Source organism: Macaca mulatta, chromosome 12 (genome assembly GCF_049350105.2).
Source record: "Macaca mulatta isolate MMU2019108-1 chromosome 12, T2T-MMU8v2.0, whole genome shotgun sequence".
Lineage (NCBI taxonomy): Eukaryota > Metazoa > Chordata > Mammalia > Primates > Cercopithecidae > Macaca > Macaca mulatta.
Window position 1 is genome coordinate 121,988,989 of NC_133417.1, and position 23,691 is coordinate 122,012,679.

Sequence of the window (23,691 nt, forward strand, 5' to 3'; positions counted from 1 at the left end):
TCCCTTTTAGAGGGGCCAGCAACCTGCATCAGTTAGCTTTTGCATGTTGAGCTACCCCTGGAGTTAGCGATGTGTGACAACATTCCTTCATCACTGCTGTGGAGTCTCCAAACCAGCAGGGCAGTCCTGCTGAATCGGATTGGGCTCTGTGGCTCTTGACTGCACTCGCTTAAGTGTTTGTAGGCTGGCTGATGGGCCAGGCTGGTCAGTGATAGCCTGGATGACTGGAGTCTTTCTCTGCATACTCTCTCATTCTCTCCCAGGCAGACTTGGGCTTGTTCAGGTGGCAGAGGCAGGGTTCCAGGGAGGCAAGGGGCAGCTTGCAAAGCCTCTAGAAGACAGGCTTAGAATACACGTAACATGTTCTGTTGGCCCCAGCAAGTTACAAGGCCAAATCCAGCAGTGGGGAAGAGCTCCAGCTCTTGATGGGAGTAGGGGAAAAGAATTGCAAACATTTCTGCAATCTGCTTTAGACACATGCACCCTCACTATGCACAGAAGACTGATAGTCCTCTTTGATTTCTTTTATCACACATGCCTATGGCAGGATGGAGGAAGAGTAGTTATGTCTGACAGGGGTGAGTGGGATGGGACAGAATTAGAAGAAAACTTCACAGAGCAGGCAGCCTTAAAGGACAAATAGTATTTCAACAGGAGCAGAAACACATGCCTCTTTCTCTTCCTTTTCTATTATTTTCCTCTTGCCAAAAACTCACATTGGGCCCAGCTACCACTTAGTCTAGAGATTGCATCAGCGATGCTGTGGTGGCTCCCATTCAAGTATAAACCAGGTCAGGCCCTGCTTAGCCTCTGAGATTAGGTGCATTCAGGGTGATATGGCTGTAGACAGTGACTCTATGTTGTAGAATCTGCTTTCTGCATCTGGAGGCAAGATGAGCTCTAGCCAGAGCTTCCAGGGGTTAGAAAAAGGGAGGTTCCCTGACTCACATTTTGCCGAATTATAATGCTTCTTTCCTATCTCTCATCTCTTCTTGAACTCCTCCCCTACTGCTCTTTTTCTGTGATTGCTAATGGGTATAGATCTATGGATGGCAACAAGGAAAAAGAAAAGTAAAAATTGTCATTCCATTGCCAATGGAAAAAAAGATCAATTTATTTCTCTTATTCTGTGGCGGGGTCATGCAGATACCCCACACATTAGTATGTGAATTCTTTGTTAAGTGCTTAGCGCAGTTTTAGGGGCAGAGTATGTGGATCAATAGAAAGCATGAGGGAAACAGAAGTGATGGTAATTGTTGTAATTATTGTACTTAATGAGTCATTGGAAATGGAAACATTATTTGAGTAGACTTCTACTGCCTTAGCAGAACTTGCTGATTTACTAGTATACTTTACTAGTAAGATCGTTAAAAAAAAATTCAAAATTTAAAATTGTTTTTTCTATGATCCAGCACTTTCACTATTAGGTATTTATCCAAAGGAAATCAGTATATCAAAGGAATACCTACATCCCAAGGTTTATTGCAGCACTATTCAAAATAGCCAAGATATGAAATCAACCTGTGTCCATCAACAAATGAATGGATAAAGAAAATGTGAGACATGGCTGGGTGCAGTGGCTCACGCCTGTAATCCCAGCACTTTGGGAGGCCGAGGCAGGTGGATCACGAGGTCAGGAGGTCAACACCATCCTGGCTAACATGGTGAAACCCTGTCTCTGCAAAAAATACAAAAAAAAAAAAAAAAAAAAAAAAAAAAAAGCCAGGTGTGGTGGTGGGCGCCTGCAGTCCCAGCTACTCGGCAGGCTGAGACAGAAGAATGGTGTGAACCAGAGAGGCAGAGCTTGCAGTGAGCTGAGATCACGCCACTGCACTCCGGCCTGGGTGACAGTGCAAGACTCCATCTCAAAAAAAAAAAAAAAAAAAAAAAAAGGAAGAAAAAGAAAATGTGAGATGTGTATATATATATATGTATGTGTATGATATCTATATATAAAGTTGGTGCAAAAGTAATTGCGATTTTTGCCATTCAAAGTAATGTAACACACACACATGTAGAATACTATTCAGCCATAAAAATGAAATTTCCTTATTTGCAGCAAAATGGCTGGAATTGGGGGTCATTATGTTAACTGAAATAAGCTAGATACAGGAAGACAAATATTACATGTTCTCATGTGTATGTGGGAGCTAAAAGGTGGATCTCATGGAGGTAGGGAGTAGAATACTAGTTACCAGAGTTTGGGAAGGGTGGGGAGTTGCGGGAGGAGAGGGTGGTTAATGGGTACAAACATACAGCTAGAAGAATATGTTGTAGTACTCGACAGCACAGTAGAGTGACCACAGTTAGCAATAATATGTTGTATAATTCAAAATAGCTAGATGAGAAGATCTGAAATGTTTCCAACATCAAAGAAATGTAAATGTTTGAGGTAATGAATGTCCTACATACCCTGATTTGATCGTTACACATTATTATGCATGTATCAACATATCACATGTGCTCCACGCATATGTAGGTTGTTATGTATCAATAACAAAAATTTAGGGCCAGGCATGGTAGCTCACGCCTGTAATCCCAGCACTTTGGAAGGCCGAGGTGGGTGGATCACCTGAGGTCAGGAGCTCAAGACCAGCCTGGCCAACATGGTGAAACCTCGTCTCTACTAGAAACACAAAAATCAGTCTTCCTAAAAAATTAGCGGGCATGGTGGCACATGCCTGTAATCCCAGCTACTTGGGAGGCTTAGGCAGGAGAATCACTTGAACCCGGGAGGCAGAGGTTGCAGTGAGCCAAGATCGTGCCATTGCACTCCAGCCTGGGCAACAAGAGTGAAACTTGGTCTCAAAAAAAAAAAAAAAGAAAAAATTAAACAAGCAACTTTCTGTTTTAGCACATGCATGAGGAACTCTCTTCCCTAGGGGAAAAAAAGTCCCACGAGGAAACCTAGTGTGGGTCTGGGGTTGGTCCTCCTCCCTGTGAAATCTACCCTTGGAGAAATCCTCTGTCCACTTCTCCACCTGCGGGAAGATGCCCTAACCTTGCCCTCACCCTAGCAGCTGTTGGAGAAGATGAGGGAAATGTGGAGAGTGCAGACTGTTTTCTTATGCTCCCCAGTCTCTGTGGCCAGGAGTACTTTCCTTTTCCAAAGAAAGGGGTGGTGCCCCATTAAACCTGGTTTGTCTTTTCTCTGTCTCTGCCCTGTCTTTGAAGGTCCTAGGGGCCTTGTGCATTTCTTGCTTGCCAATCATGGAGTAGGCTGGGACCTGGGGTTTTGGGTAGGGGTTCTGTTTGTTCATTCCCAGTCTGGAAGATATGGCCAAGAGTGGAGGTTCTAGATGGGAGCTGAGGTGGTGCTAGCCACCTCCACCCTTCTGTAATCCTCAGATCTGCTTCCCCTCTGTCCTTCCTGACAGAACCAGTGTCTAAATCTGAATTTGTTTGGTTGCAGAGAACAGAAACATAATTCCAATTAGTGTAGACAAATGAGACATTTCTTCCAGAGATACGAAGGGCACTGAGATGCCTCACAGAAATAGGGGAAGAGCTGCAGCAATTACTGTTTGCTCATCTCTGCTTATCTGTGCTTCTCTGACTGCTAGTTAATTTTGAGTACTTCCCAGAGGCTTTCGTCTCCTAGGAGGCACATAACCACCAGCTGTCCCTGCTTAGCAACTTCTGCAGAAAGAGAATGCCTTTTCCCCTTACAGTATTCTTTGCTGCAACTCAGGGAAAGATTCTCAGTTTCCCTACTTGGGCTACATGTCACCGCTGCCTAAATACAGACCACTAGGCTTTGTTCGTCCTTAGTCCTATGCCCACTCCTCCAAGTAGCAGATGAAAGAGGATGGGAATGTTTGCCGAACAGACAACACCCAAAAAGTACTCTAGCAGACCTAAGACCTAAGCAGGCATGTACCCCCTTTTCTCTACTATCACCAGAGCCCATCAGCATAGTTGGTGTCTACTCTTCCTTCATATGACTGATGGGTATAAGCCAATCATTGCTGTTTCTCTTCTCATTTACAGTGATTGGTTTAGGTACAAGCATGTGGTGTGATCCTGGCCAATATGATGTAAGGAGACACCAACTAGAAGAGTTCTCAGTTCTTAAGAAGCTTGATCTCTTTTGCTGGCCACTATCCAGTCTGTAAGGGATGCCTGGAACTGCTGGACCCAGCCTGCAGCTGTAAGGACCTGGTTAAGGTCAAGGTTGACATGCTGAGAATGGCAGAGTGGAACCATGTCCTTGAGGATCTGGTTGAGCCATTGAGTTAATCAATCCTGGAGCCACCATCTCCAGGGCATCTTTTTTTTTAAATATGAGAGAGTAAATTTTTCATATATTTTAAGCCAGTGGTTTTCCAAGTCTGGTCCCTGGACCAGAAACGCCAATCAGCATCCCCTGGGAACGTGTTAGAAACGCAAATTCTTGAGTCTTACCCAGAACAACTGAATCAAAATCTCTGGGAGTGGGGCCCAGCTGTTTGCCTTTTAACAAGCCCTTCAGGTGCATGCTAAAGTTTGAGACCCACCGTTCAAGTCATTGGAGTCAGGATTGGAGGAGGATTTGGTTCTGTTTATTTGCTGCTGAAATATTCTAAGTGGAATAGTCTTAACAGAAAGGGTCTGGAAAGAATCTAGCATCATTCTAATTCTACCCCTTCATTTCATACTCGTGACTGAGTTTAGGAAGGAACTGCATGTAATGTTTGCTATGATGCTGCTTCTGAGGGCTGGGCCCCTTCTCTCTTGAAGTTCTTCTTCTCATTTTTATCCTTATCATCAATAAATCTTTACTTTCTGCATAGAGTGCATAGGGTGAGTCCCACAGATGCTTTATCTGATGCCTTTGACCTCAAGATGCCTGTACCAGTCAGGAAACAAACTGGGTGATTAGAAGTGAGCTTAATGAAAGTAATGAAATGTTCACGGGCTGGGTGCAATGGCTCACACCTGTAATCTCAGCACTTTGGGAGGCCAAGGTGGATGGATCATGAGGTCAGAAGATTGAGACCAGCCTGGCCAACACTGTGAAACCCCGTCTCTACTAAAAATACAAAAAAATTTAGCTGGGCCTGGTGGCCATCCCTGGAACCTGTGAATGTGACTTTATTCGGAAAAGGGGTCTTTGCGGATCTCATTAAGTTAAGGATCTTGAGATCAGGAGATTACTCTGGTTTATCCAAGTGGGCCCTAAATCTAATGACAAATGTCTTTTTAGATGAAAGAGAGGGATTTTAGAAGAGAAGACACAGAGAAGAGGAGGAGGCAATGTGACTACAGAGACAGAGATTTGTGTGATGAGGCCACAAGTCAAGCAATGCTGACAGCCACCAGAAGCTGGGAGAGGCAGAGAACAGATCCCGTTGATCCCAGAGCCTCCAGAGGGAGCGTGACCCTGCCAACACCTTGATTCCAGACTTCTGTCCTCCTGGAACTATGAGAGAACACATTGCTGTTGTTTTTAACCCACCAAGTTTGTAGTAGTTCATTATAGCAGCCACAGGAAACTAATACAGTAGCTCCAAAGAGAGGAGCTGGGAGCTGTAAGGAGCCCAGACAACCTGGAACAATGCTGCAAGGAGAGAATGAGGGAATAAATTCCCAGCTTCCCCTTTCTTCATGCTCTCTGACTTCCAGATAGTGCCTCCCACTGGCCAAATCCAAATGAAAACTGTAGGGCAAGGGACTCCCCTTGATAGGGCCCCTAGGGGTTGGTCTCCTGAGGCTCAGCAGGAGGGAGAAGGTTGGACTTGGAGGGGCAGGTGGAGCTGTCTGGCATGCACCCCATTGTTGGAAAAGCACAACTAAACTGTAAGCATTGAACAGCCGTGGAAGGATGAGGTGCAGACATTTCCATGAGATATATGTGGCAGGAATTAGTGCTTTGTGTAGTAAATTGTCTGAAAAAGCCGGTGGGAGAAGTAGAAATTTAAGTAATGTTTGAGTGGTGGGAGAAAGATGGTTGGATGATCCAGGGATGAGAAAGTGATTCCTCATATATATATCTGTGCTTGGAAGATAGCTGGAGATGATGGTGGCATAAGAGTATTAGATATGTGTGAACAGCGTATGCTTATCATGATGGGGAAATCAGGTGGGAAAAGGGAGGAACTGGGGAACACTAACCTAATGAAGAACTATGACATTTTTTTCAAATTTCTGGCCTTGTGGCAATCAACAGTAGGATCACTGCTGCCCCATGGAGAGCCCTAACTATCCTTTCTACTGACAGGCAAAGACAGCCCCATAAAATCTAGCCTCAAAGTCTAGGAGTACCGCTTCCCAGAAAGGTAGTGATGAGTGTTGAGGTCAGTCCTATGTCCTTTGAATAAGAAGACACAGGGCTCAGAGGATAGAAGTTGGGCTGGATGAATTAGAGGGACCTGTGGTCATCATTCCAGAAGCAAGCTGCTAGGCAGGGTCTGGAGGTGTTGGACTCAAATCCGTCACAGCCACTGTCCTATGTGATCCTAGGCAACAAAGTGTTTTGTTTTTCCTGTGTCTCTCAGGAAAGTGGCCACAATGAGATACTTTCTATCTATCTTGAAGAGACTTTGTTTGATTAAAAACAAATAATGGTAAATAAACCAAGGGAAATAAATAACAATCACTAATTTATTAAATTATCAAAAATCATCGAATTACAAAGCCGAGAAGAGAAAAGAAAAGGCTAGGGAGGTGGAAGATACAGAAAAAATGTCAGTGTGGGCTAAGAAGAGACAAAAGCATTCACATTTATTAGAAGAGATAACCTTGCCCCTTCTTTCACCTCTGCTCAGGAAATTTTGCTTCTCTTTGCCAGATAATCTAAGAGGGAGGACCTGCGTCTCCATGGCACCTCACTCTGATTTGCGAGGATTCGACCAGAGAAATTGTTCTCAAGAGTGTGAATTATGTGGCAGCTTCTATTTTATGGTACCTCGCTATCCACTTTGTAAGGTACGAGTAACAACAACAACAGCAAGCAAACCAAATTACCAAAGCACATAAAAAATGTGTTCAGTCAGTTACAAAATGCTCCTCAGCCAGAGAAGTGGGCATCTGACTCCTGGAGAGGCCCTTCAGCCTGTGGAGTGTTCTTGTGTGTTGCAGGTTTCACAGTGAGCAGAGGCTGTCTCTGAAATGGGCAGGGAACCAGTGGGTTGTAGTAGTTTGCATATGGGGAGAAAGGGAGAAACGGAGAAAGAGAGAGAGAGAGAAGGAGAGAGAGAGAGAGAGCGCGAGACAGACTGTGTGTGTGTGTGTGTGTGTGTTTGGCTGAATGTCATCTGTGTGTCTGCACACAACATCGTGCCAATGACGTTGGACATGCTTCTATGTGTGAGATGGGGTCCTGGCCTTGGCAACAAGGGGTGTACGTGTGGATGTGAGTGACAGCAGACTCAGAGTCCAGGCCCAGGGCCTCTGGGGACTGTCACCTGCAGGACTCATCATAGAGGAGACCAGGTGCTTGGAGTGTCCCCAAAGCAATACAGAGTGCATGGCCATGAGTTTGAAAAATACTCCTGTGAGAGATATAAATAAAGCCTCTAAGCCCAAAGCCAGAGTTTTCAAAAGCCAGCCTTACACACAAGATAATTTATAGCTGCTGCTGTCCCTTCCCATGCATGACTCAGCTCTCCTAGCCCAAGTAGGCCCAGCCTGCTCCAGTAACCTTTGCTGAAAGGGAAGAGCTGAAGCAAACTCCAAGAAGCCCAATGATCCAACCACCCAGCTCCCGGACTAACTCCTGCCGAGCTCCCTTCCTCTGTTCCCTTTGGGCAAACTCCAGCCATGACATGGATGAACAGATCCTGGAACCTGAGAAACCGGAGACTTGGGTATTCCCAGCTGGCTGGTCCTTGGAAGTCTATTAAACTGGTTCCCGTATACCTTCAGGATCTTGGTGGATTCTGCTACCCATACAATGGGCATTGGCTCAAACACCCTTCCCACCACTCCCCAGCCTGCCTCCTAGGCATTGGGAGGCAGCAAAATCAGAACAAAGACCTGCCTGAAGCTAGAGAGTTTTTCTCAGTCTCAGAGACTCATGAGTCCAACAGGAAGAATAAAAATGACAGCACTTTTACCTTTTATTTAAAAGACAGTATATACCATATGTCAAGTGTCAAAAATATGGCTAAAAAGAGGGATAAATAGTGACATGCTTAAACATTGTGGTGAATTTGTGGGGGGAGGCAGCCAGCAAGGAACAGGGTTAGTTTTTTCAATTTTCTCTCTATATTCCCCCCTTCCCACCCCTCTTCTTTCATTATATTTTTAGCAGACTCTTTGGCCAACCATATCCAAAGAGACAGATGCAAGTACAGAGAGTGCACACCGAAACCAAAGGGTGTTTCTTTTTCATCTTTTTTTCTTAAAAACCTTCCAGGAGTGTAGAAAGGACTGGAAGTGCTTGAAGGTCTTTTTAGCCACATGCCTTACTCCAACTTGGATCTGGAACATTTTTATGCCAAGGCCCATATGCCTGATTGCCCAAGTATAGGGGAAAAAATATCATTCAGGGCTTTTAAAAAAATAGTTTAGTTTTTGATTAAACTGCTAAACAGCCTTGAATCAAATATATATTTTTTTCTGCTCTAGCAGATGAATTTGTGCGACTGGCCTAATTTTAACACAGGTCCAGCACATAATAGGTATGTAGTAATTGTTGAATAGATGAATAATTCTTTAACCCTGTAATGAAGTGTCCTCATTCAACATGCATTTATTAAGCCACTCTTGGTGTGTGTGTGCTTCTACAAGTGTGTATCCTCAAAGGCCTCTTCGTGCAATAACGTTCTATAATTCTGTGACCTATATTCTGGGTAAGTCATATGCTGATTCTTTGATTAATCTGGGGGAAGGAAGTTTCAAGTTAGCCAAGTTAAAACACACATACACGCTACACTCCAAACCTGCACAAACCTACTTCTTAAATGATAGAAAGCAGAGGACCTTGGTAGCTGCATAGCTAAAACCACAGAATTTCTGCCTGGTTTGGCCTGGCCTTGTTGGAAATGCACAGAGCCTCCTCTAGATCCCATAGCTCAGTCTTTTGATGTTCTTCTTTTGTTCCTTGCCTCCTCTTCTTTCTGCTCTATCCATTCAGAGGTGGCCTTCCACATTCTCGGTTTCTGAAAGCCCCTGTTCTCCTAGTCACCCCTGTCTTTTCACATCTTAAAAATAACAAAGGCTCTGTGTCATTCCTCTGTGTGGATTGATCTGCGCATGTGGATGAATTTGATTTGGAGATCCTTGCCTGTTATCAGAAGGTAACAGACTAGCAGAGAGGTGAAGAGACTCCCAAGGTTATACAGCTATTGAATAGCAGCAATCTAGCCCATTGGTCTGATCTGAAATTGATCTATAATTCTCAAGTGAGAGCTACAGATACAATTCCACAAGCCTGCCAGTTAGGAGCCTTGAGGTGGCCTTGAGGCTGAGTCAAGTCAATCTTTCTGCCCTTTTGATAGCTGATCACTCCCCTTGGATCTATACTATTTGCTTCAGCTTCCAGTGATTTCTTCTACTCTATTTGGGATATTTGCGCTGTATTAGGAATTTATAGACCTGGATGGGTCCCCTAGATGTCATCTGCTTTCTGAAGTTCTCAGTCACCAGGCAGAATTCCAGCCCCAGCAATCCTTGGTTCTGAAGGATATACGGTGGTGGCCCTTCAGTAGGAAAATCAGTTTGAATTTCTGTTTTTTCCTCCGGAATGAGAGTGGCCCCTTCTGTTGGGTTTGCAACATTTACTCTGGAAGCCCCCACTGCACACTTACCCTAATCATCTGCAGGTCTTGGCTGAGCATTTAGAGATTCAGAATACCATTTCGGGTACAGCAAGGGTCTCCTAGAGCCAAAAAGATACAAACTTTCAATCCCACTGGTTAGGGTTGGAAGGAAGACAAATACATAGAAGATTTTGTTGCTCCAGTGAAAGGGATCTCTGTGTCGGCACAGTGATGACAGGGAGTGGTGTTTGGTCTCAAACAGCATGTTTCTGACACGATTGACTTGGAAGATGGGCTGCTCATGTGCATTGCAGCCCATGCCAAGGTCACGGGGACTGGCACACATGACCACTGCCGGGAAGGAAGATCTCTATTCTCTGGAGAAAATTCAGATGAGTGGGGGAGGAGGGGACGAGGTGGCATGCAGAGAGAGGGGCCATCCCACTTTGCAAATCCCTCCTCCAGCTTTGTCACCGCTCCCCACCCCTCAAGTTAGAAGCACCAGCAGCATGGGCCAGATCAGGGCCAGCTGATGCTGTGGCCTGTTTATACCCTGTAACCAGAGCCTGTTCTCAAAGAGGCTGCCTGACAGCTGCGGGGGTAAGGGGATGGACCGACACTTGCAGAGATTGAGTGACCCGTGCTGGTGTCCATCTCAGGGGCAGCTTAGCCTGACAATCGTCTCAAGCCAGGGGATGGCAGTGGGAAGAGGTGGAGCAGGCTACCAGTTACTGCTCATGGTGGCGGGACCTCGGAGCCTGCTACTGAACTTGTGTGCTCCCTCCGGCCCCTAGCCTGCCAATGGGATTGCTTTCTTCAGGGTCAAGGCAGGTGAGAGAGGAGTTTTGCATGTTTCATTGGTTTATTTTCCCCACTCTTTATCTTTGTCATTACAGAAAACAAAAAGCACACGATGAGGCTCTGGGTCAGCCAGGATTCTAGATTCTGCTGCCAGACACATCTTTCAGGGTAGAGTGCTTGTCTCCTCATCCCCACCCCAAGCCTCTCCTCAAAGGTCAGCCTTTCTTTCTTCCCCTCAGCTCTGGAAGGCAGTAGCAGGGACCTTCCTCCACTCAGCCCAGCCCGGACTCCCAGCCAGGAGGCTGGGGCAGTGAACCCCACTGCTAGGGTCTGGTGAGGCTGAAAATTCTTCAAGCCAGGCCATCTCACAGGCCTTTCTACAGCTGTATCCTGACCCCCTATCCCTCTGCAATTCCATATCCTAATCCGTCTGGGTCAGGCTCCCTCCACCTTCATCTTTCTTTTGTGTCTTTTATAAATTGGTCCTGTAGCAGCTGCTCCAGCCCAGCCCCCAGTCCTGGGTGCCCTGGAGAGTGGGTATACATCGTATCCTTGCTCTCTGTGTTCACACCTCTCATAATATTTGCAGATGGTTAACATGTTCTTTTCTTTAGTCTCCTGCTCCCCGCCACTTTGGCCAGGGTCGGGTTGAGGGGGCAGGGGCAGGAAGGAAGGGGCAGATTTAGCTCATGCTGGAGCCCAGCCCTGGCACAGCCCATGACCCGCTGCTCTCAGGGCAGCATGCCAGTGCACCCTTTTACTGTCCTGGCCTGTCCGCCTTCTGATGGCAGTCGTGGCAGGAGTGGGGGTGGAGCTCATGGGATTGGCTGGGTTTTTTCAACAGCTGCCTCAGAAAGGAAAAAGCGAGGATGAGACTAGAGGGTATGGGGAAAACAACACGAAGCAAGGCGTAGAGAGTTGGAAATCAGAGTTCAAGTCCATGCAGGGTCACCAACCAGCTGTGAGAACTCAGTTTCTTCATAATTTAAAATGGGAATGATGAAAATTCACACTTCTTGGAGTGGATATCAGAATCATGGACATCGGGGCAGGGGGAAGATGCTTGGGAAATTGTTTCTTAGAGTCTGGCTCATAGTTTGTATTGGCAAAAATGAAAGAAGGAAGGAAGGAGAGAAGGAAGGGAGGGAGGAAGGGAGGGAGGGAGCGAGGAGGAAGGGAAGAAGAGAGGAAAGGAGGGAAGGCAGAACTTTCTGGGACTCCTGTCTTTTCAAGCACTGAAATATGAAGCAAACTGGGCTTAGAGGCTGCTGAGTCTGCAGGTTCTGGCCCCAGGATTCACTGGGTCTTTGCACTTGGTCACTCAGTGATGAGCTCTTTTGTCTGTTTTCTTCCCATTGATCAGAGTCTCTGAGAGCAGAGGGAGCACTTCCCCTGACACCTGGCACATGGCAGTTGCTTCATCAGTGCTGGTTGTGCTCCCGATAACTTAGCATGGAGAGAGGCCTGGTCCCCGCTCCCCGGCTCCCAAATGCTCTGTGCCCCATTCTCATGGCTCGCCCTTCAGGTTCTGGTTCTTGAATTTCTCCTGCTCCCTACCACTCCCAGGCCTTGCCATGTCTCCCCTGTGCCTGGAACACTTTCTGATGCAGGTCACCTTCAGGACTCTGCCACTTTCAAGCTGAGTGTCCCAGGTAGGTCACTGAACCCCTCTGAGTTTCAGTGTCTTTATCTGTAAAGATAAAAACTAGACATAACCTTTGGCTGACTGGGAGAGTTGGGATTGGATAAGGCAAGTATCGAGTCCAAGGCCTGGCTCTGAGTCCCTGCCCCAGGGACAGCAGCCCCTGTGATTTTGGTTCATTACGGTAGGTGATGAACCTACCTGTTCTTGGGAACTGCCGCCATCCTTTCTGTTCTTTAACTTGCTTCTCCCCCAATAAAGGCGGAGTGGAACACTCTCCTCCTGGCTCCACTTTCCTCGCTGCCTCCAAAGACAAGCCCATCACCTCCCCACCCCACCTGCCTACATCTTTGTTTTACTAAATGCAGGAATAATTATAAAAATTTTAGAACTTCGTCAGGTCCTACAAGCATACACCTGAATGATAACTTCCCTGTTGGGATAATAGCTAGAAACAATGTTGGATGTTTGCCTCTTGCTTGAATTCCTTATTTTATTTTATTTTGAGCAAAAACACACATTTATTTACTAACCAAAGGCTGATCCTAATCTAAGCCAACACTTTAAAATAGCTGCATGTAAAATATTTGTGATGAAGATAATTAAACACAGTAATAGAAAAATAAAAACAAAAATAAATAGGCAGGATGGAGATTTCAGTTCATTGAACTGTAATTATTCCTTCTATCAGCTAATTGCTCTCCAAAGCAGTAAGGAAATTTTTATTCTGCTTCTTTTTATTTTCACAGATCTCAGTACAGGTGACATTGTTCATAATGCATCCTATCCCTACTATTTTGTCTCCTACTTTTTTTCTTGCGTTTTTCCTTCCTCATCCCATTCCCAGTGTTGAACCAATGCATGCTTTGTAACGTCGCAGACAAATAGTCTGAGACTTTTCTGCCATCACCTGTGGTTCTTTCATACTTCTCTCCAAGGTTAGAAGAAAACCGTGTTGTTTTCAGAGTGCTCTTAGTTTTTATAGTGAAGCTTTTGCCATCAGAGATGGCACCATCTGGTTTAGTCATTGAACCAATTTTGCAGGGCCATTCTCACCCCTGCTTCTTTGAGATATTTTCTCTCTGCCAGGCGCCATCTTCCTAGCAGCTGCTGAGTGGTGACCATGGTTGGCAGATGGCCTTGCAAGGTGGTCAGAGTTGAGGAGGTATACTCTCCTGTTTGAATTCTTTTTTTTTTTTTGGTTTTGTTTTGTTTTGAGACAGAGTCTCATTCTGTCGCCAGGCTGGAGTGCATTGGCACAATCTTGGCTCACTGCAACCTCCGCCTTCCAGGTTCAATTATTCTCCTGCATCAGCCTCCCGAGTAACTGGGACTACAGGCACGTGCCATCTTATCCAGCTAATTTTTTGTATTTTTGGTAGAGGTTTCCATGTTGGGGATTTACCATATTGGCCAGGATAGTCTCGATCTCTTGACCTTGTGATCTGCCTGCCTCAGCCTCCCAAAGTGCTGGGATTACAGGCGTGAGTCATCGCGCCCTGCCCTGTTTGAATGCTCAACAGTGGAGTTCACAAACCACAGCCCCCTTATTTCTGACTTATTTCTACTTTGGCCTCCTGGATGGCTCTCCTCTTCTCAGAAGTAGACCAGGAGATGCAATTAAGGAAGAAGGATAAGTGGTTAATACTCGTTCTCTGGAGGTCGGCCTTACCAGTGATGAGCTTTGACCCTGGGAGTGGGGAAGCAAGAAAAGATTTTCTTTTTTTTTTTCTTTTTTTTTTTCTTTTTTTTGAGACAGAGTCTCGCTCTGTCGCCCAGGCTGGAGTGCAGTGGCACGATCTCAGCTCACTACAAGCTCCTCCTCCCAGGTTCACGCCATTCTCCTGCCTCAGCCTCCTGAGTAGCTGGGACTACAGGCGCCCGCCACCACACCCGGCTAGTTTTTTGTATTTTATTTTTTTGGTAGAGACGGGGTTTCACCGTGTCAGCCAGGATGGTCTCGATCTCCTGACCTCGTGATCCGCCCGTCTCGGCCTCCCAAAGTGCTGGGATTATAGGCTTGAGCCACCGCGCCCGGCAAGAAAAGATTTTCTTAGCAGTGGTTCTCAAATTTTAGTGTGCAGAAAATCACTGGAGTGCTTTCTAAAACATGTCCTTTCTAGACAATCTCCCCCTACCCCAGTTGATTCTGATTCAGTAGGTCTGGGGAGGGACTGAGAAATTTGCACCTTAGCTCCTTAGGTGAATCCAAAGCAGGTGGTCTAGGGTACCCCAACTATAATTGTGAGCACTTGAAAGTGTGTCTTCTGCTTGTCCCATAAGAAGTGAGTCACTACTGGGTTGTCTGCCTTGTTACAAGCCAACCTGAGTCAATCTGTTTGAGCACAACTGTAGGGTGCTTTTTAGTGGTTAATGGTAGAACCAAGGAAACGTAAGTTGGGTGAGATTAGCTGTTCCTTCTCATCCTCGCCAGCGTCTTCTAATGAAAGCAAGTCTCAGACCAGATTCATCCCTATGATGATTAGATAAGCATTCATGATCAAACAGGCATCTGCTTTGCTTAAATAAGTCCCTGATCTCTGTCCTTGTAGATCCTCTTATCTTCCACCAGTTTATTTAAGGCAGAAACAACACAATTTCAAAGGCGGGAGCTGGTTACCCTGATTATTGGCATTAGGCAATTAAAGCTTCTCTTGGCCAACGACTGGACACAGGGATGCTGGGGGGTCAAGTTCCAGAAGCCATCCTAGGTGCAGCCTAGGTCTCCACAGGTTCACATCCTGAGTGTTTCTAAACTGCTTTCGCCAATGCACATATTGTGAATATCATTCATTTCACAAAAACAATTTATTTTTATCACTCTTTTTTTTTTTTTTTCCTGTTTTTAAATAGAGGCAAGGTCTTGCTATATTGCCCAGGCTGGTCTCAAACTCCTGGGCTCAAGTCATCTGCCTCCTTCGGTCTCCCAAAGTGCTGGTTACAGGTGTGAGTTACCACGCCCAGCCCATCGTTCTTAATGCTCTAAGACAGACAGTTATGCATGTCTGTAGACTGGTGATTCTCTGATTTGACAGCAAATCAGAATTACCAGAGGTTCTTGTTAAAAATGCAGATTTTAAGATCATATCCCAGAGACTGGGTGATCCAGGAGAATGGGTCTCAGGAATCTGCAATTTAGCAAACTCTCCATGTGAATCCTGCTGTCTGTGGTCCTGGGGCCTCATTTTGGGAACAACCACTGTAGCTCCCCTGGAAGCGTGAGTGACCAATAATGGGATGATTGCTCACTTGGGTTCCTGCAGCCCCACCCCTGCCCTGACATCTGCTGATCCTACAACTCCAAGTGGCTTGGCTTCAACCAGGAACAAATGGCTGCTGCTTACAGGCCAACTGGCACTCTCCTGGTATCAGGCTGATTTCTAGGCCTGGAAACCGCTCAGCCCCAGCTCAAGAGGGGCGCTCTGCAGAGACCAGCTTGTTTGAATGCTTGAGAACCGTAAGACCTCTGTGTGGTTCCCATTCTTCTACTCTGCTTTCTGGCCCCTGCCCAAGTTGCCCAGTTTTCATTTCCTGGTTACTGAGTCATTCACACTCACATAAACACTCACACTCCTTGATTTCAGATCTCAGGGACATGGGGGTGAGACAGAATCTAGAAGCAGCCATTTCTAGCAGTAATTCTAGTAGTTGCACACACAAGCATTATTGTCACACTTTCTGGGTTGAATCTGGGCTCCCTTGGCAAGTTAATTTCTTTGTACCTAATTATTATTATCTTTTCTGAAAAAATGGAAATAATGAGTACCTCTGTGAGTTTACTTGTTGCTGATAAGTAAAATGCCTGGCACACAGCAAATGCTCAATAAACATGAGCTACACACATACACACATACATGCACTCACACACACACACACCTCATACATGGGTATGCAACTCACACATCTTCTCTCTCACACACCTTATACATGCATATGTGCACTCACATGTAGACACCATGCACGCACACATACATCTTTTATGTGCATATAAACACACACACATACTCTCTCACACATAATCCCACAATACACCTCATACTCACATGTACACTGCACTCACACATACTCTCTCACACTCACCTGCACATTCTCATACAGGCATATGTACACTCACAGTACTCTCTCACACATTCTCACAATACACATTCTCTAACACATTCTTATACTCACACCCGCATACTCTGACACAGACATGCACACATAGACTCACTTTCATACACCACACCCCCACTCACACATCTCACACTCACATGCCCACATAGATGCACTCATGCTCGCCCTCACACATGCGAGCACACATTTGTCACATGCTCACTCTCACACCCACACACCTACATAGATGCCTCATACTCATGGTCACATACACTTGCACACATATTCGTCACACGCTCTCTGATACGTATCCACATATAGTCACACTCATACTCTCACACACTCATACACACACATTTGTCATACACTCATACCCACATAGACACACTCACACCCACATAGACACACACCCACATAGACACACTCATACACACTCTCACACTCATGTCACACACTCACACTGTGTCACACTCACACACCCACAGATGCACTCACACTCAAACCCTCACACTTTGTCACACATACACACTCACACCCACATAGACGCCTCACACTCACACCCATTTTTGTCACACACACACTCACACTCACACACCCACATAGACACACACACACTAACCCTCACACACACCTATTTGTCACACACTCAAACTTACACACAGCAAGTGCTCCACATGGACACACACCCTCACACTTGCACTCATTTGTCACACTCACACTCTCCCACAGATGCACTCACACTCACACACCCACGAAGACACACTCACACTTATGCCCTCACACACACATGCATTTCTCACTCTCTCACACTCACCCACATAGACGCACTCATGCTCTCACGCGCACACATCTGTCACACACTCAGTCTCTGACACATGCCTTCTGTGGAGTCAGAGTGAAAGGGGCCTTCGCTTGGAGTGGGTGTCGGTGGCGGGAGCTCAGGAGACGGGAGCAGAAGGAATTCGACATTCACGGGGCCTCATCTGTGCTTGTCTTGGGGAGGTGCCAGGTGAACGAGACTCCACCCCGGTGTCTTCGGAGCGAGGCAGCCATGGGCAAAACCAAGCCTGCTGCAAAGCCCCAGTGTAGAGTTCAGGCAAAATGTGGTGAAAAGGGAGGAGGCAGGTTTGGCGAAATCTTCCCGGGAGACCATGCAGCAATACCAGTGATGGGAATGAACAGCTATGTGCCAGGCACGGCGCGGTGTGCATGTAACACATCTCATTCAATCTGCTCAACGACCAGCAGGCATCGTATGACCCCGTGTTGCAGACAAAGAAACTGAGGCACAAGGAGTTTCCTCGGCTCACGTGCCTGGGTGTCATGTATGAGCCAGGCCGTCTAGGTGAGTATGGCAGGCAGCCCCCTGTGCCCCCGTCACACATAGGGTGTGTGTGTGTGAGCTGAACCTGAAGACAGTGTGTGGGGCGGGGACATGGGGGGCGCAGGAGGTGGACAAAAGGCAGACGAGGGGGACAGCGTGTGGCATGGCCCTGGGAAAGGGAGGCAGCCCGGGTCAGTAGGGGTCAGATCTGGGAGCCGCTTCAATGCTTGTGGGAGGAGTTTGGCTTTTGTTTTGTTCCATGAACTTTGGGAGGAGCTGAGGCCTAGAGCAGAAGAACGATTTGAATTTTAGGAAGATGATGGGGTGGATGGAAAAGGTGAAAGAGCAGGGGAGGGACGCTCTGCTGTAGGCAACCCGAGAGGAGATGGGGTCTCAGTGAATCAGGGTAGGGAGTTCAGGCCACCGCCGGAGCCCAGCGGACAGGGCTCTCTACGGCCGGAGGTGGCTGTGGGGGAGATGGGCAGGAGGCCGGCACCGGCAGGGAGCTTTCTGCAGGGAAGCTGGAAGGATGGTGGGGCAGGTAACCCAACATGGAGCCGAAGAGCGGGAGACACGGCTGGAGGGGCGGCGAGGAACGCAGCGCGGATGGGCTAGTCTGGAAGGGAGCTCGGGGAACAGGCAGGGGACTCTCAGCCACGGGAGGCTCTGTCACCCTGGGGCTCGCCAGGGCAGGCACGTGGGTCAGTGCCCTGAGGAGAATGTCCTCGTGGGAGGCCGGGAGAGCTGCCAGTGCTGGTCGCCAGAGCGGTCAGACAGAATATTCCACTGGAAGAGAATGGTCAGTGTGTGTGCAGAGATGGCCCCTCGGCGCCACCTCCCTGCTTGGGCAACTCTTGTGCCGTGGAGAAGGGTTCAGGGCATGCTCTGTTTAGCTGACGGCTTCCCCAGAGCCACCAAGGTCTGAGCTTCTGCCTACAATCTGGGTTTCCCCCACATCTTCGCCGACTCTGGAAGGAACCAGGGGCCTGTGGGGAAGTCCTGCCCTTTGGGGAGAACAACTGAGGCTGAGCCAGAGCTGAGAACCACTGTGATGGGGAAGCGAGGCAGCTGGAGCCCGCCCCAAACCTGAACGGAAATGAACTAGACATCGATCAGGTGTCTCCTCTCTGCCAAGCACTGGGTTCAGCCCCAGGGTTACAAAAATAAAATGTGGTATTATGCACAACGGAATACTATTCAGTCTTACAAAAGAGGGAAATCCTGTCACTTGTGACAACATGGGTGAACCTGGAGGACATGGTGCTAAGTGAAAGAAACCAGGCACAGAACAACAAATACCCCATGATCTCTCTTCTGTGCGGAATCTAAAAAAGTCCAACTCGGAGAAGAAGAGAGTAGAATAGTGGTTACCAGAGGCTGGGGAGAGGAAGCGAGGATAGGGGGTGGGGTGGGGGTGGGGGGAAATGGTGGTGTTCAGAGGGTGCAAAGTTTCAGTTCTGGGGACCTATGACACAGCGGATGACTATAGTTAATAATGTAGTGTATGTATTTCAAAATTGCTAAGAGAGTAGTTTTTTTTTTTTTTGTTTGTTTTTTGAAGTGTGGCTCTGTCGCTCAGGCTGGAGTGCAGTGGCACGATCTCTGCTCACTGCAAGCTCCACCTCCCGGATTCACGCCATTCTCCTGCCTCAGCCTCCCGAGTAGCTGGGACTACACGTGCCCACCACCACGCCCGGCTAATTTTTTAAATATGTTTTTTAGTAGAGACGGGGTTTCACCGTGTTAGTCAGGATGGTCTCGATCTCCTGACCTCATGATCCACCCGTCTGGGCCTCCCAAAGCGCTGGGATTACAGGCGTCAGCCACCGCGCCTGACCAACAGTAGATTTTAAATGTCCACTATCACCACACACACAAAAATAAGTATCTAAGGTGATGGATATGTTAATTAGCTTGATTTAATCATTCCATAATGTGTATGTGTATCAAAACACTCCATTGCACCCCATACCCATACCTTTACACAATGATGATTTGTCAATTAAAGATGAAATAGAGGCAGGGTGCAGTCACCCACGCCTGTAATCCCAGCACTTTGGGAGGTTGAGGCGGGCAGATCACTTGAGCCTAGGAGTTTGAGACCAGCTTAGGCAATGTGGTGAAACGCCTGACTAATTTTTGCACAAAAAATACAATAATTAGCCAGGCGTGGTGGTGTGCACCCTTATAGTCCCAGGTACTTGGGAGGCTGGAGTGGGAGGATTGCTTGACCCTGAGGAGTTTGAGGCTACAGTGAGCCATGATCACACCACTGCACTCCAGAGCCTGGGTGACAGAGAGTGACTCTGTCTCAAATATATATATTTACACACACACACATATACACACACATATATATACACACATATATATACACATATACACATATATATACACACACATATACACATATTTGTATATATATAAAAGTCCCTGCCCTCAAGGGCTTAATAGAGAGCCTCATGCCAAACACACATCATGGCACAGATGTAATGAGACAGCAATTGTGGAGCCAGAGGAAAGGGACAGACTGATTCTTCCTGGAAGGGTCATGGAGCCCTGCACGGCACTTTTGACAGTGGGTCTGAATAGTGAGCAGGGCTTTTTCGGCAGACAGGAACAGTGGGTAGGGTGGGGTACAGGGTAGGGAGGGCATTCTTGCCAAAGGACACCACACGAAAAAAGTCATGCAGGTGGATCATGAGGTCAGGAGTTTGAGACCAGCCTGACCAACATGGTGAAATCCTGTCTCTACTAAAAATACAAAAATTAGCCAGGTGTGGTGGCACATGCCTGTAATCCCAACTACTCAGGAGGCTGAGTCAGGAGAATCACTTGAGCCCAGGAAGTGGAGGTTGTGGTGAGCCGAGATTGCGCCACTATACCCCAGCCTGGGTGACAGAGCGAGACTCCGTCTCAAACAACAACAACAAAAATAGGCAGGGACAGGTGGAGGCACCTGCCCAGAAGAACACATGGTCTGGGTGTGGCAGTCAATGAGACTGAACAAGTGTGGCTGGGACCCAACTGTGAATGACTCTGTGGCTCATGTGAGTTGCTACCATCTTCCAGCAGCACTGCCCAGTGAAACTCTGTGATGATGGACATGCCTGTATCTGCACTGTCCAATATGGTAGCCAATAGCCACGAGTGGCTACTGAGCACCTAAAATGTGGCTTGTGTGGCTGAGGAGCTGAATTTTACTGAAATCAATATTTAAGTTTTAATAGCCACATGTGACTAGCAGCTACTGTATGGGACAGCACAGCTCTGGGCAACAAGGAGCTGCTTCGATGGGAAACAGGGCCAGTATAAGAGTGCGGTTGATGTAATGACAAACATAGAACCAGTAACTAACTTTGTACAATGTATTTGTGAGCTACCATAATAAAGTACCACCAACTGGCTGTCTTAAACAACAGAATTTATTTCCTCCTAGTTCTGGAGGCTGGAAGTCCAAGATCAAGGTGTCAGCAGAGTTGGTTTCTTCCAAGGACTGAGATGGATTCTGCTGTCTGCCTCTCTCTTAGCTTCATGTATCCTCAGTCATGCTTTGGCTTGTAGCTAGAATTCTCCCCGTGTTTTCACACTGTCTTCCCTCTATGTGTGTCTCTGTGTCCAAATGTCCCCTTTTTAGCATGGATCATATTGGGTTAGGATCCACTCTAATAACCTCATCTTAATTTTATTATCTGCAGAGGCTTTATTTCTAAATTATGCCACCTTCACAGGTACTGGGGGTTAGGACTTCAGTGTCTTTTGGGGGAATACGGTTCAATCCATAGCATGTGGTATGAGGTCATTCATGCAGAATATAGTCCCAAAACTTCCATAATTGGCATATTTTTTCAGAATATCCTCCTATCACAATGACTTACATGTACACCTTTCTGCACCATCATATCTGAGAAGTCATTGTTCCTCACAATTACTCGGAGTTGAGCAGAGATCACCTGTCCACTTTTCAGATTAAAAGGGGTTCTGGAAGATTATATGACTTGCTAAAGTTACATGACGATTAAGTGACAGAAACAGGGTCTTCATCTAGTTTCATCTACAAGCTGTTCATGGTTACCATCTGAGGCTCTCATCTGCCTTCTGAGTCAGTAAGGTGAAATGTTCACTGTAGTATTCTTTGAACACTGGTCCCTACATATGGGGCTCTGCTTTACTCCACAGTCAGACAGAAGAATGGGGGAGTGGGGTTAGACTGTGGCTGGGTAACAGAAGGAATATTGGACTCCTCTCTTGGCTCCATCAAATGGCAAAATCCAGCTATGGACTTTGGGCCAGTCACCTCCCACCTTCAGGATTGAGTATTGTCACCCATGGAATAAGGAGGCTGGAGGAGGGGACACCGTGGTCCTTTCCATCTCACTTGGGGAACTGAGACTCAATAGGAATGATGCTCTGGAATCAGGTCCTGAAGAGGCTGATGTAATGCGAAGGTGTCTGAGCAACTTCAGCCTTTTTCCCAGAGGCCTTGCATGGGAGGCAGATTCAAGGTTCCAACATAGAAAATGCAGTTTCAGGCCAGGCACAGTGGCTCATGCCTGTAATCCCAGCACTTTGTGAGGCTGAGGCAGGTGGATCACTTGATGTCAGGAGTTCGAGACCAGCCTGGCCAACATGGTGAAACCCTGTCTTTACTAAAAATACAAAAATTAGCTGGGAGTGGTGGCATGCACCTGTAATCCCAGCTACTCGGGAGGCTGAGGCAGGAGAATCGCTTGAACCCAGGAGGTGGAGGTTGCAGTGAGCCAAGATAGCACCCCTGCACTCCAGCCTGGGCGACAAGAGGGAAACTCCATCTCAAAAACAAAAAACAAAAAACAACACAGCTTCAATACAGTTTAGCCTTACCCTCACAGGAGATTCAAATGGAGCTGTCATTCTGTCTAGATGAGGGAACTGGGCAGGGGAAAAGCAGGCTTCTGGTGGCGCAGGGGCTGAGGAGTCCTCACCAAGGGACAGATGTGAAAGTTCTGGAAATTTTGAAGCTAAAGGAAATATAGGCAGTATATGGAAACATGGAAGTATAAGCAATGTAATTTTTAAGCATCTTATTTTTTTCTCAATTTTTAAACTCAAAATAGGAAACATCTCCTAGCTCTAAATGCTCTTAAAACAATTACATTTGGTATATTTTGAGATGAGAAGTCTTCCTGAAAACAACAGAAGAATTTGTAGGGAAAAACCACTGTTTTTAAACGTTGGCATCCTCATTTGTAGTGCTAATGAACATTTCGGTTTCTTCATTCCCTGTAGGGCTTCATATCTTAACATTGTTATAGATGTCCTCAGCTAGCAAAGGGCATGGAGGGCAAGTCCAGGACCAGCCTGGGTTTGCTCAGCATGGGGTCTTGGCAGTATCCAGCACAAGACTCCCTCCCTGGGCTTTGAGTCCCCAAAGAATGGGAAATTCTGTATCCCATTTCACCTCACCCTGCATTTTCTCCTGTTAGTTCTCCTGTCCTTATACAAAGGAATCACAGCTCGTCACTCATGATCGAGCCAGTTGTATACTCAAGGCTTGGTGAAATGGGAAATTCAAAGATCCTCAAGGGAGATAGATAAGGTCCTTAAAGGAGATGGTAGATATGGGCTGGGGCTTTGTATTGCATTCGTCCTGTGCCCACGTGTGCATTGCACATGGATTGCCAGATAAAATATGGGATGCCTAGTCAAATTTGAATTTCAGATGAACAGTAAAAAACTTTAGTATAAGTAAGTCTCAAATATTGCATGAGGGCATTCTTATACGTATTTATTGTTTACCTGAAATTCAAATTTAACGGAGTATACTGTATGGTTGCTCAATCTTACAAACCCTAATGGCCCACTTTTTACATAATTGCTGTGATAACCAGCTTGGAGCCCCTGACAGTCCATGTCTAAGCTGTGTCTTGTATCTCTTGTTTTGCCCTGGGGCTTCTCTGATATTACTGTCTGGAAATTCTGGACACTGGTATAATTGCAAACTGGGAGGGATTTAACACCCATGGGACAACCTCTCATCGATGGAGAGAGGAAGTAGGCAGATAAACATTTTTCTTTTCATCCTTCTAGTGGACAATTATAAGGTGCGTTCTATATGGCTCTTTAGAGGATACCAGTGGGATTGAACTCAATTTCCTGCAGTGGTGACT

The 23,691-nt window shown here is 46.7% G+C and overlaps 1 long non-coding RNA gene across 1 annotated transcript in view; it reads left to right on the forward strand.

Moving 5' to 3' along the window:
- The window catches only part of LOC144333477 (uncharacterized), a 118,973-nt gene extending 100,245 nt beyond the window's left edge, over nt 1–18,728 (forward strand). Inside the window, exons 6-8 of the long non-coding RNA XR_013402147.1 lie at nt 6,770–6,906; nt 10,580–10,652; nt 17,467–18,728. This is a non-coding gene — a long non-coding RNA (uncharacterized LOC144333477). The remainder of the gene's footprint in view (nt 1–6,769; nt 6,907–10,579; nt 10,653–17,466) is intronic.
- Nucleotides 18,729–23,691: the final 4,963 nt, after the last annotated feature.